Raw genomic sequence first — 10983 nt, 5'->3', positions numbered from 1 at the left:
TGCTAGACATTGAGAATTTTTCCTAATCCTAATGTTTATTCGATGAATATTTGCTGAGTCAAAGAATGAAGTAATAAGTGGCTGAAGCCCGCGTATATAGAAAGCATTTTATTTTGGCCTAAAAGCGGTCTCTGTCATCAAGGAAGTTGCTGGTCAATGACTTGAATTTGTTAAAAATGGCTGTGATGTTTAAATGAAAGCATGCTAAGGGAGCAAATTAGTTCCACGACAGAAGACATGAGAAAGCAACCGGCATGCCGGCTGACGTAAGTGGCTCTCTAAAGAAAGTGTCCATTTGGCAAATCAGTGAACCAGGGAAAGTGTTCTCTTAAAAGCTTCTGCAGATCTTTTTATTAAAAAAAAAAAGCCCCTAGACCACCCCCTAGAAAACTATGAAGCTCCATTCTGTATTATAAAGGAAAAAAACGTTTTTTTTTTCTTTTTCATCAATCTTTACTTCCTAAGCCACCACAGTCTGTTCTGTATTCAATAGAGACATTTTTCAGAGTTCAGTCACCACCAAAGATCAGGTGTACATTGTACCACCTTCCCATGAATTGTGCCACTTGGGCTGGCCAGATAGGCCAGCGGACTAAAGCACCTGCTTAGGCAGGGCGCAGCGACCAGGTTCAATTCCCGGTGTGCCATGCTGACCCCACCCCTGAGGTGTGCTGAGAAGGCAATTGAGACTGGGAGTGGTGGCACATGCCTGTTATCCCAGCATTTGTAAGGCTGAAAACAGTAGAATCACTATGAATCCAATCTGTGTAATGAGACCTTGTAGACCCAGTAGACCCTATACTAAATATATAAAAAATAAATAAATGAATAAATAAACAAGCAAACTAGAATTGTACCAGCTAACATTTAACTACATGTTTATTAAATACCTTCTTCATCTCACTACCAAACCTTTGGGGGTAGCATTCGATTCTCATGTAGTCAATGGCTCTTCACCATTATTCAGCACACAAGTACCCTTGAAGCACTTTGGAGCATCAATCATGGACATCCAAAGTAATGAGAGTTTGCTCTCAAGCTATTCTAATTTTTGCCAATATTAATATGTTTCACATTAAAATGTCCATAAAAATAGAAATTAATGAATATACAGGCATTGTTTCAAACACTGCTTTGACTAAATAATCTGAACCCAGAATTTGATTGACAAGAGGAGTACCATCTCCATTTCAAACTATCACATATACGAGCTTCTGGTAAAATATTTTTCATTTTCAACTTCTGTCTGAGCCACATGAGCATATTTTTTAAATATTTAAACCTTAATTCAGAGATCATTGTATTTTTTTTCTGCCTCTCATTTCTCAAGGTAGTTATATTTTATTGCTTTGGACTGCCCAAGCCCTTAACAAAAATTTAGTTTCCTCTTCTACACAAAGGCCTTTTTCCAGAGAGTTCCTGAGTGTTCTGGATTCCTTATTTCCTTTGGTTTTATGCTTCACTCATCTCTTCATCTCTCTCCAATGCCCCAAGGCCAAATCTTTGTAATAAATATCTGTTCTAATTTTTCACCAGTCTTTAACTCAAACATGAGTTACTCTTCCTTCCTCTTGACTGTGTTAACAATGAGAATAAACAGAACAGGGCAATCAGAAAAAATCACTCCCTTTACCAAGAGTCATAAAATTCCCAGCACTAATGGAAAGGGAGAGCAGTCAGCTCAGCCTTTCAGCCAAGTTATACAGCTATTAAGATTGATATATTTGAACTTAAAGGCCCTTTTGATCTTTCCAATCCCTGATGTAATCATGGTACCCATGATATGAAATAGATAACTCATAAAATTACTCACATTATAAAAAAATGTAATATTTTAAGGCTAGAGAGCTAACTTGAAGTTAAAACATACAACCTTCATGTCCATATTAAGGAGTTTTGTTATTCCTCCTCCAAAAAAAATGATATAGTAAAAGTTTCAGGCAAATTCTACTATAATCCAATCTGCTTTTTAAAAAGTTCAGCCTGCCTATGAATGTCTCTATGTCTTTTGTTCCATCCTTTGACTTTAAGCCTATGAATGTCTCTATGTCTTTTGTTCCATCCTTTGACTTTCAGCCTATGAATGTCTTGTATACAGCATATTGTTGGATTTTGTTTCCTAATCCACTGTGCCAGTCTATTTCTCTTAATTGGTGAATTGAGTCCATTTACATTGATGGTTAGAATTGAGATGTATTGACTTACGGTTGCCATGTTATTTACCTGTTGTCGTTTACTCCTTTTTCTCCTGTGTTTAATAGAGCACATTGGCCAAGCAATGGCCGTGACTCATCCACATGGCTGCCGCTGACAAAGGTTCTACAATCTGAGGTACAGGATCTCAGAATAAATCCTGAGGGCATTTCACTGACCTTCTCAGACCAAAAAGCTACAACTCTTGTTGCGTAGGTCCTGCTTTACCTTGGTCTTAACCATCCAGTAGAAAAGTATGAAGACGAAATATAGGAAGTAAAGCCATGTTGTTATGTTGAGCTGTGGGGGACTCAGGTCAATAATTTCTGACATTGCCAGTTAAACAGAAGACCCAATGCTATTATGGGCTACTGGACTCTTTTAGAATATTTTGCTGTGTTTACACACCTATAATATTCAACAACGGAACTTAAAAAAATTGGGATTAACTATGAATGTCCATTTTGTATCTGTGTATTCAAAGTGGTTGGGATAGATATATAGTTGCATTCTCTTAATGAATAGAATGATTTGTTCTAATGGTGTTTGTAAGTAGGATCACAAGTCTGCATCTTGTACAGCAATTAACCACTAATAAGAATATATGCAGTGTGTTATTTGTTGAAACTGTACTTTTGATTTGATTTGAAACTGTCTCATTGCTATATGTTTATCAATAAAACTTTGAAAAGAAAAAAAAAAGTTCAGCCTAGCTACAGCAGACAGAATATATTGGAGGCTATGCAAATAGGAAATACAGTATTTATGTATAAAATGAAGGTGATTTTGTTGTTGGCCTTATTAGTAAAACTCAAAATACTGCATAACCCAAAGACTATGAAAGAGTATGTGTTAACATAATGGCAAGATCTTCACATCACTGGTAGAAGATGGTAGAATGAAGCACCTGTTCTCTAGAGAAGACACCAGAGAAGAGATCTTGGAAGAGAGATTTGAAGACAGTTAGAAGGATATAGCAAACTGGATAGACAGAGGCCAGTGAAAATAGATTTTCACTGAGAAGTTAATAGACTCCTCAAAAAGGTAAAAGAAAATCAAAGGACACAGCTCAGAAATAAGATATGACTCTTTAAAATATTAATTGAATGATGTTTATACAACTTGGAGATCCTTCATGGGTAGTTAGAAACGCAATATTGTGCTATAATAAAAGATAGATACTTAATCATTTTCTACAAGATGTTGGTATGAATTTATGTATATAAAGCCACAAGGAGAATTTTTTTGAAGGTCTTTGACCATCAATTCCTGTGATATTTGGAATTTCCTGAGTGATGCTTCTATAAGGCCCTTGATATTTACGGGGATCTTTTTGTTCTTTGTCAGTTTCTGAACAGTCTCAAGATGTGGGGCTTTTGTGAGGAAAAACAACTATGCTTTTAGAACTTTTGCCCTATCCACCCAAACCTTGAATAAGGCAGGTGAGCTGAACACCAATGCCCAATGACTTAACCAAACATAACTAGATAATGAAGATTCCATAAAAATCCAAAAGGACTATATTCAGGAACCCTACACGTAAGTGAACATCAAGAGTGTCCAAAATACAATCTGTGGAAAATACCGGTCCTTCCTTTTTTAAAATAATTTTATTGAGAAATAAATATCAATGAGACAGTTTCACAACCAATTACTGACATGTTTTCAATAATTAATACATTGCATATTATTGTCTTAGTGGTTATTCATGGTTCAAGAGGCAGACATGATATCCTGTCTCAAACACTATTAGAACAAACCTCTGTATTCATTGAATTAAGAGAATGGAGCTATATATCTATCCAAACTATTTTGAGTATAAAGATAAAAAAGTGTTGTTCATTTCTATCCCACTTTTTTGGTGAGTTGGTCAGAAATGGGCATTCCATTGTCATTTAAATATTGTAGATGCTTGAATTCAGCAGAATCTCCCAATATAATCCAGTAGTTCATAATAGTAGTGGGTTTTCCATAACACTGGCAATGTCCAAAGGTGTTGTCTTGAGCTTTTTACAGCTCAGCATATTAATGTGACTTTATACTTTGGTTTCATGCTTTTCTGTTGGATGGTGAAGACCAAGATATAACAAGAAATGTAACTTTTGTATCTGATAAGGTCAGTCAAATCCCCTCAGGATTTAGCCTGAAACCCTATCCTGCAGTTTGTATATCCTTTGGGAGTGTCAGCCATGTAGATGAGTGACAGCCATTACTTAACCAATTTGCTCTCTGTGAAAGCCTGAGAGAATGTTTTCTCTCCATGTGACTCTCCTTTGGCCCCATAATCCCCTTGATCAGAAAATTGGGGACACAACTGAGCTACATAATGTTACAGAATAGGTTCTTACATATCCTGAGTCTTCACTGACATTGAAAGGCTAGGGCCAAAATGTTGGCTGACCTTGCAGCCTTTCTTTTTCTCTGATTTTTGGTCTGCAAGGTTAGGGTGTTAATCCTCCATAATATAAGCTTATTATTGTGCTACAACATATGCACTCGGGTTTAACCTATCTGTCTGAATATCAAACATCTTAGGCATAACATGGAACAGTTATTTTCCATCAAGTATTGATATGTTAAACTGTAAGTCCCTGCAGGATATGAAGACGAAAATTTAAAAAATGAAAAAATATGAATAAACAATTACATAATTTTACACAGAAATTAAGAAATCTAACCATATACAGCACTGTACCAGGACTGTCCTGTGACAATTTTTTTTCCTGTCTCTTGTTTTCATTTATTGCCCTTTTTTTAAAAAAAAAACAAGCATTTACTTGAGCAACAGTATGGCAGCAATTGGTATGTTGTGGCAAGTAGTATGTATTTAGAAGACCAGAGTGACAGGTATTCCAAGCATGACCCTGGTATTACACACTGCTATCTTCAGTACAGTTGCTTAGTTCACAGATATCAGCATATATAGTTAGAGTGAGAATTCTACCAATTTGCTGCTAGTTTCAAAAACCTGCTAAAGAATCTCAGGATTATTATCTTACAAGAATCTCAGGATCTTGTGCATGTAAATGTATGGCCTTGCCCCTGTCATGTTTCCCAGCTTTTCTCCTTGCCCTTTCCTCCTTGTCCAATCCTCAAGTCTCACTTTCCTTTTAATTGTGCTATACTTTTCTATTTGTATTTCTTCTTTGGAGTTTTTATAATAGGGAGACTATATGATATTTACACATGTGGGTCTGGTTTATTTCACTTATGAGTATATCTTCAAGTGGCAACCACTTAAATATGAAGGCTTCAAGTTTATCATTTTTTATAGCTGAGCAATAGTCCATTGTATAAAAATACCACATCTTTTCCATCCATTCCTCAGATGGTGGGCATCTTGGTTGTTTCCAAGATTTGGCTATCACAAATTGTGCTGCTGTATACATAGGTACACATGTATCACTATGATATGACGTTTTCAGTTCCTCTGGGAAAATTTACAGTAGGGGGATAGCTGGTCTCAATGGATTTTCCAGTCCTAGTATTTTGTTCTTTTTTTAAAAATTTTATTATTTTGTTGACAAACAAATAGCAATGAGGCAGTTTCAAAACTGATCAATAGGACAGTTTCAATAATTAATAACAGGTACATTGTTATCTTCTTAGTGGTTATCCATAGTACAAGATGCAGACAGGATATCCTGCCCAAACACTATTACTAAAAATCTTTTTTCTCATTGAATTGAGAAAAAGTAGCTGTATATCCATCCTAACTATTCTATTCTGTATACACAGATACAAAATGGTCCTTTCTTTGTGTCCCCCTTTTTGTTTAGTCCTGTCAGAGATAGGTATTCCACTGGTATCTAAATACTATAGGTGTGTAAATTCAGTAAAACAATCCAACATAGTCCAGCAGTCCACAATACTAGTGGGTTATGCACAGAAGTTGTTGACTTGAGCCTTTCACTGCTCAGCATATTAATATGGTTTTACTTTATATACTTTGTTTTTATACTTTTCTGCTGGATGGTTAAGACCAAGATAAAGCAAGACTTATATAACAAGAAATGTAACTTTTGTATCTGATAAGGTCAGTGAAGTACCCTCAGGATTTATCCTGTAAACCTGTACCACAGTTTGCAGATCCTTTGTCAGTGTCAGCCATGTGAAAGAGTCATGGCCATTGCTTGACCAATTTGCTCTCTGTGAAATCTTGAGAGAACGTTTTCTCTCCCTGTGACTCTCCTTAGGCACACTCAACAGCATCAATAACGTTGCTCTGTGGCCCCATAATCTCCTTGATCAGAAAATTTGGGACACAACTAATTTACATGATGCTACAGTATAGGTTCACCTATGTCCTGATTCTTCACTGGCCTTCAAAGGGCTAGGGTCAAAATGTTAGCTGTCTTTGCAGCCCTTCATTAATATAATTTTTGGTCTGCAAACTTAGGTTGTTAACCCTCCAGAAGAGAAGCTTATTATTACCCTACAACATATGCAGTTGGGTTTAACCTCACTATCTGTCTGAATAGCTAACATCTTAGGCATAACATGAAACAGGTATTTCCCATCAAGTATTGATATGTCAAACTTTAAGTCCCTACAGAATATGGAGGAAAAAATGAAAAATATTTAAAGAATATGAAGAAACAATTACATATTGTTATACAGAAATTTAGAAAGCTAACCATATATAGCATTGTAGCAGGACAATCCTGTGATTTTTTTATTGTCTTTTTTTTTCATTTATTACCCTTTAAAATAAAACAAAGACAAACAAATATTTATTTGAGAGACAGTATGTAATAATTGGTATATCATTACAAGAAGTATGTGTTTAGAAAACCAGAATGGCATGCATTCCAAGCATGAACCTGGTATTACACATTGCTATCTTCAGTGTAGTTGCTTGGTTCACAGATATCAGCATATATAGTTAGTCTGAGTGAGAATCCTGCCAATTAGCTGCTAGTTTCGAAAACTTGCTGATATTTCTCAGGATCATTGCCTTACCAATCTTGTTCATATAAATGTATGCCTTTGCCCCTGTCGAATTTTCCATCTTTTCCCCTTGCCCTCTCCTTGTTGTACAATCTCAAGTTTTTGCTTTCCTTTTAATTGTGCAATACCTTTCTATTGGTATTTCTTCTTTTGAGTTCTTATACTAGGGAAAGTATAAGATATTTACACATGTGGGTCTGGTTTATTTCACTTATGAGTATATCTTTAAGTGGCATCCACTTAAATATAAATGTTTCAAGTTTATCATTCTTTAGAGCTGAGTAATTCTCCATTTTGTAAAAATACCACATCTTTTTCAATCATTCCTCATGTGACAGGTATCTTGGCTGTTTCCAAGATTTGGCTATCACAAATTGTGCCACTATAAACATAGGTACGTATGTCACTATGATGTGACGTTTTCAGTTCCTCTGGAAAAATTCCCAGTAGGGGGATAGCTGATTTGAATTGGATTTCCAGTCCTAGCTTTTTAAGGAGTCTCCATACTGATTTCCATAACGGTTGCACCACTCTACATTCCCACCAGCAGTGGAGAATGGTTCCCTTTTCCCCACAGCCTCTCCAACATTTGTTGTTGATTGATTGATTTATGATAGCCATTTTTGTGGAGTGAGATGGTATCTCAGTGTTGTTTTAATTTATATTTCGTGGATGGCTAGTGATAACACTCCCTGTTAACTTGATAACTATAGTTCATCTGTATCATTCTTTAGCCCGGTGAAAGACCTTTTCATTACTAATTTTAAGTATTTTGGTGTACAACATGTTGTTTTCATCTATATATACACTATGGTGTGGTTAAATCAAGGTAATTAACACAAATTACATATTTGTTTTTCTGTAACAAGAAAACTTAAAATTGACTCTTTTAGCTATTTTCAAATATATGATACCTTATAATCAAATAATGCCATCTCACAGGAAAAGAAAAATAATAAGTAAATAAGCAGTATATAAAAACAGATAGTAATAAATTCTATGATATACAAATGAGCTTCCCTGGTACCACCAAAAAAAAAAAAAACTGAAGAAATACAAATAAGTAAAGATGATAGGAAGTTATAAAAAGATTTGATCCTACACAGAAATGATAGAATGAAACCTGCTAATTGACAAAGAAATTTGAGAGGATAAAGGGTGTAGATAATTCTTAAAGCTGTAGGAATAGGTCACATCACGTGTAGTGTGGGCAGAGAGAGAAAGAGACAGAGAGCGAGACAGAGAGACAGAGACACAGACACAGAGACACAAAGACACAGCGAAAGACAGAGAGAGCAGAAGGACTGAATATCCTGACTTTCTACTGTTTAGAGGTTGAGGAAATGAGTCCTGAGTAGCCAGAGAGATGAAGTTGAAACAACCAGATATGTGGGAGGATCTCAGGCTTCATATCCAAAAGGTACTAAAAAAGGATATACGTAAGAAGCAAGGGGAATGCTAATGGAAGTTAAACACTGAAAGTGCAGCCCATCTTCCTCAGTCTTTTGACCACTCCACACTATCATGTTGTGCTTTCTTTGAGCTCCACAGACCTGACCACTACATGGATAAATAAAATAGCAAAATCTCACTTCTTTTCCATGGAGCATGTTTCTGAGCATATGTCACATGACAGCTCTGTTTCAGATACAAGACTTTAATGGTGTGGTGCGGTCAAAATCCTGAAGAAGGAAGGCTTGACAGCATGAGAGAAGAACACAGAGAAACCAAAACTTTATATATGGGTTTTTTTTGCAGCATGTTTCATTCCTGCAGTGATATGAAAGCTTGCTGTGTATCCATAGTGGATGGCACATGATAGACATTAGATTATCCTGCCATAGAAATGAAATGCAAAATCAAAATAGGGACAGAAAATAAAGCTCCAGGAGCCTACTTTAAAGTACAAAAGTTATACTTTAAAAAAGAAAAGTGAGATTGACATAAAGCATAGAATTTGAGATACATGATAGCTATATTTTGAAAAATGGGGAATCAAAATAAGAGAGAACATAGGAGAATGAAGATGGCAGTAATGCTGAGTTTCTAAAATGAGGAATCTATAATTTTTAGAGAGCATAAATTATCCTTGGAAGTGTTGAATCTGAAGAGTGGATTGTGATGAGGTAAAGAGAACTCTAGATTAAAGAAGCACAGAGTCTAAGCCCAACTCAGTCTAGATTTATGAGACAAACTTTTGGCAAGAATTCTATTTTCCTCATGCAAAATGGGATGTGGCATAGTAGGTCCATCCTCTGGTAGCAATAATCTTTAGTTCTACAAGAAGAGCTAAGTCTCAGGGCAGAGTTAGTGGTAGAGTTGTAAAAGGTATAATTAGCAGCATGATTAAATTTGGGCATAAAAACAAAAGATGGTGAATTAATCTCTGTGGATCATTAACAGGAGCAGGGGAAGATCCCAACCCACACTTGGCTTACTGTTCTCTGACTTTTCATTGGGCAAGCAAAGGCAATGCAGTTAGAGACCACCTGTGGTCTGGAGGAGTTGTGGGAGTGACCACCTGTGGTCTGGAGGAGTTGTGGGAGTTTATGGACTATAGGAAGAAAGGTACCAGGGAAATGGATCACAAATCTGAAGTTATATTAAAACTGATTTCTTTTTTAATACTTTGAGGTATTTAAGACTCTTTAAACTTCCTTAGGAGGAAATAAAAAGCAAAATGTAAGATTTTATTTATGGCAAAAAGAAAAAAAATAACCTATTAAAAAACATGAAAAAAATGTTTCAAAATGTGTCACTGAGAAACCTAGTTTTCTACTGCAGTCACTTTCTTCCTTCTCCTTCAGGTTGTAGTAGCCTGGCTTGCATCAGTGATTAAAATCAAACTACAGTCCATTGTATCCAATATGGACATTCAAGTTTGAAATGCTCCACAGTATGAAACTTTTTCAAGAGTTGACGTTACGCAACAACTTGAAAATTCCACGCCTGGTTTCAGGTCCCTATCTCATTTAAAACAAACACAGTTAAAATATTGCATAAAGATACTTTTGTACTACAGATAAAAGATGTTTATGAGGAAGAACACCAAGATGGTAGAGTGGTGAACAGCAGAGAAAGAGCCTGGATACTGACAGTCCAGAACCTGGAATATAGCAATGTGAGAAAGCCAAGAAGGAGGAAGGTGAGTTCCATGGACCCAGGAAGCATTTGAAGCAAAAAGAGAATCCCTGGACAGAGTGAAGAAAGAAACTGCAGTGAAGAAAGAGGGAGCCAGCAGAACCTTCTCCCTGTGTCTAGACTCATTACTAAAACTTTCAGACACATGGAGACTTCTGGCAACACCAGAGGCCTCCCTGGAGATGTGCAACAGTGGAGAGGAACAGTGGACATGAAGGATGCTGGGGGAGAGTCTGGAGGGCTCGGTCATCCTGTAAGAGAAAGCAATTGGCTGGGAGCCACCTTGAAGAGGGGCCAGCTGATCCCAGAACTCAGAGCAGCTACTGGCTCCACCTAGCAGCTCCCAGTTGGGTTCAGGCCCACTACAAAATGTGCATTGACTGCATAAGGTCGAAAGGTCTGATCTCCACCCTCACAGATAGAGTACACTCTGAAGTTAGGGGAAGTAAATGTGCAGGCTTGCTGAGATTGTCCACTCCCTACCACTAAGCTACTGCTGGCTTGCTGGGATAAGATGTGGACTCTTGTCTCCACACCTTGTGTACCAGTGACAATGGAGATAAGCCTGGAAATAGACTCTCACCCTCTCTGCCTCTCTGTCTGTCTGTCTCTGTCTCCGTCTCTATGTCTCTCTCTCTCTCTCTCTCTCTCTCTCTCTCTCTCTCTTACTCTCCCCCCCTTCATGCATTCATTTATTTT

Source organism: Octodon degus, unplaced genomic scaffold, assembly GCF_000260255.1.
Source record: "Octodon degus isolate 3935 unplaced genomic scaffold, OctDeg1.0 scaffold00091, whole genome shotgun sequence".
NCBI classification, from domain to species: Eukaryota; Metazoa; Chordata; class Mammalia; order Rodentia; family Octodontidae; genus Octodon; species Octodon degus.
This window is presented reverse-complemented; position numbering follows the sequence as displayed.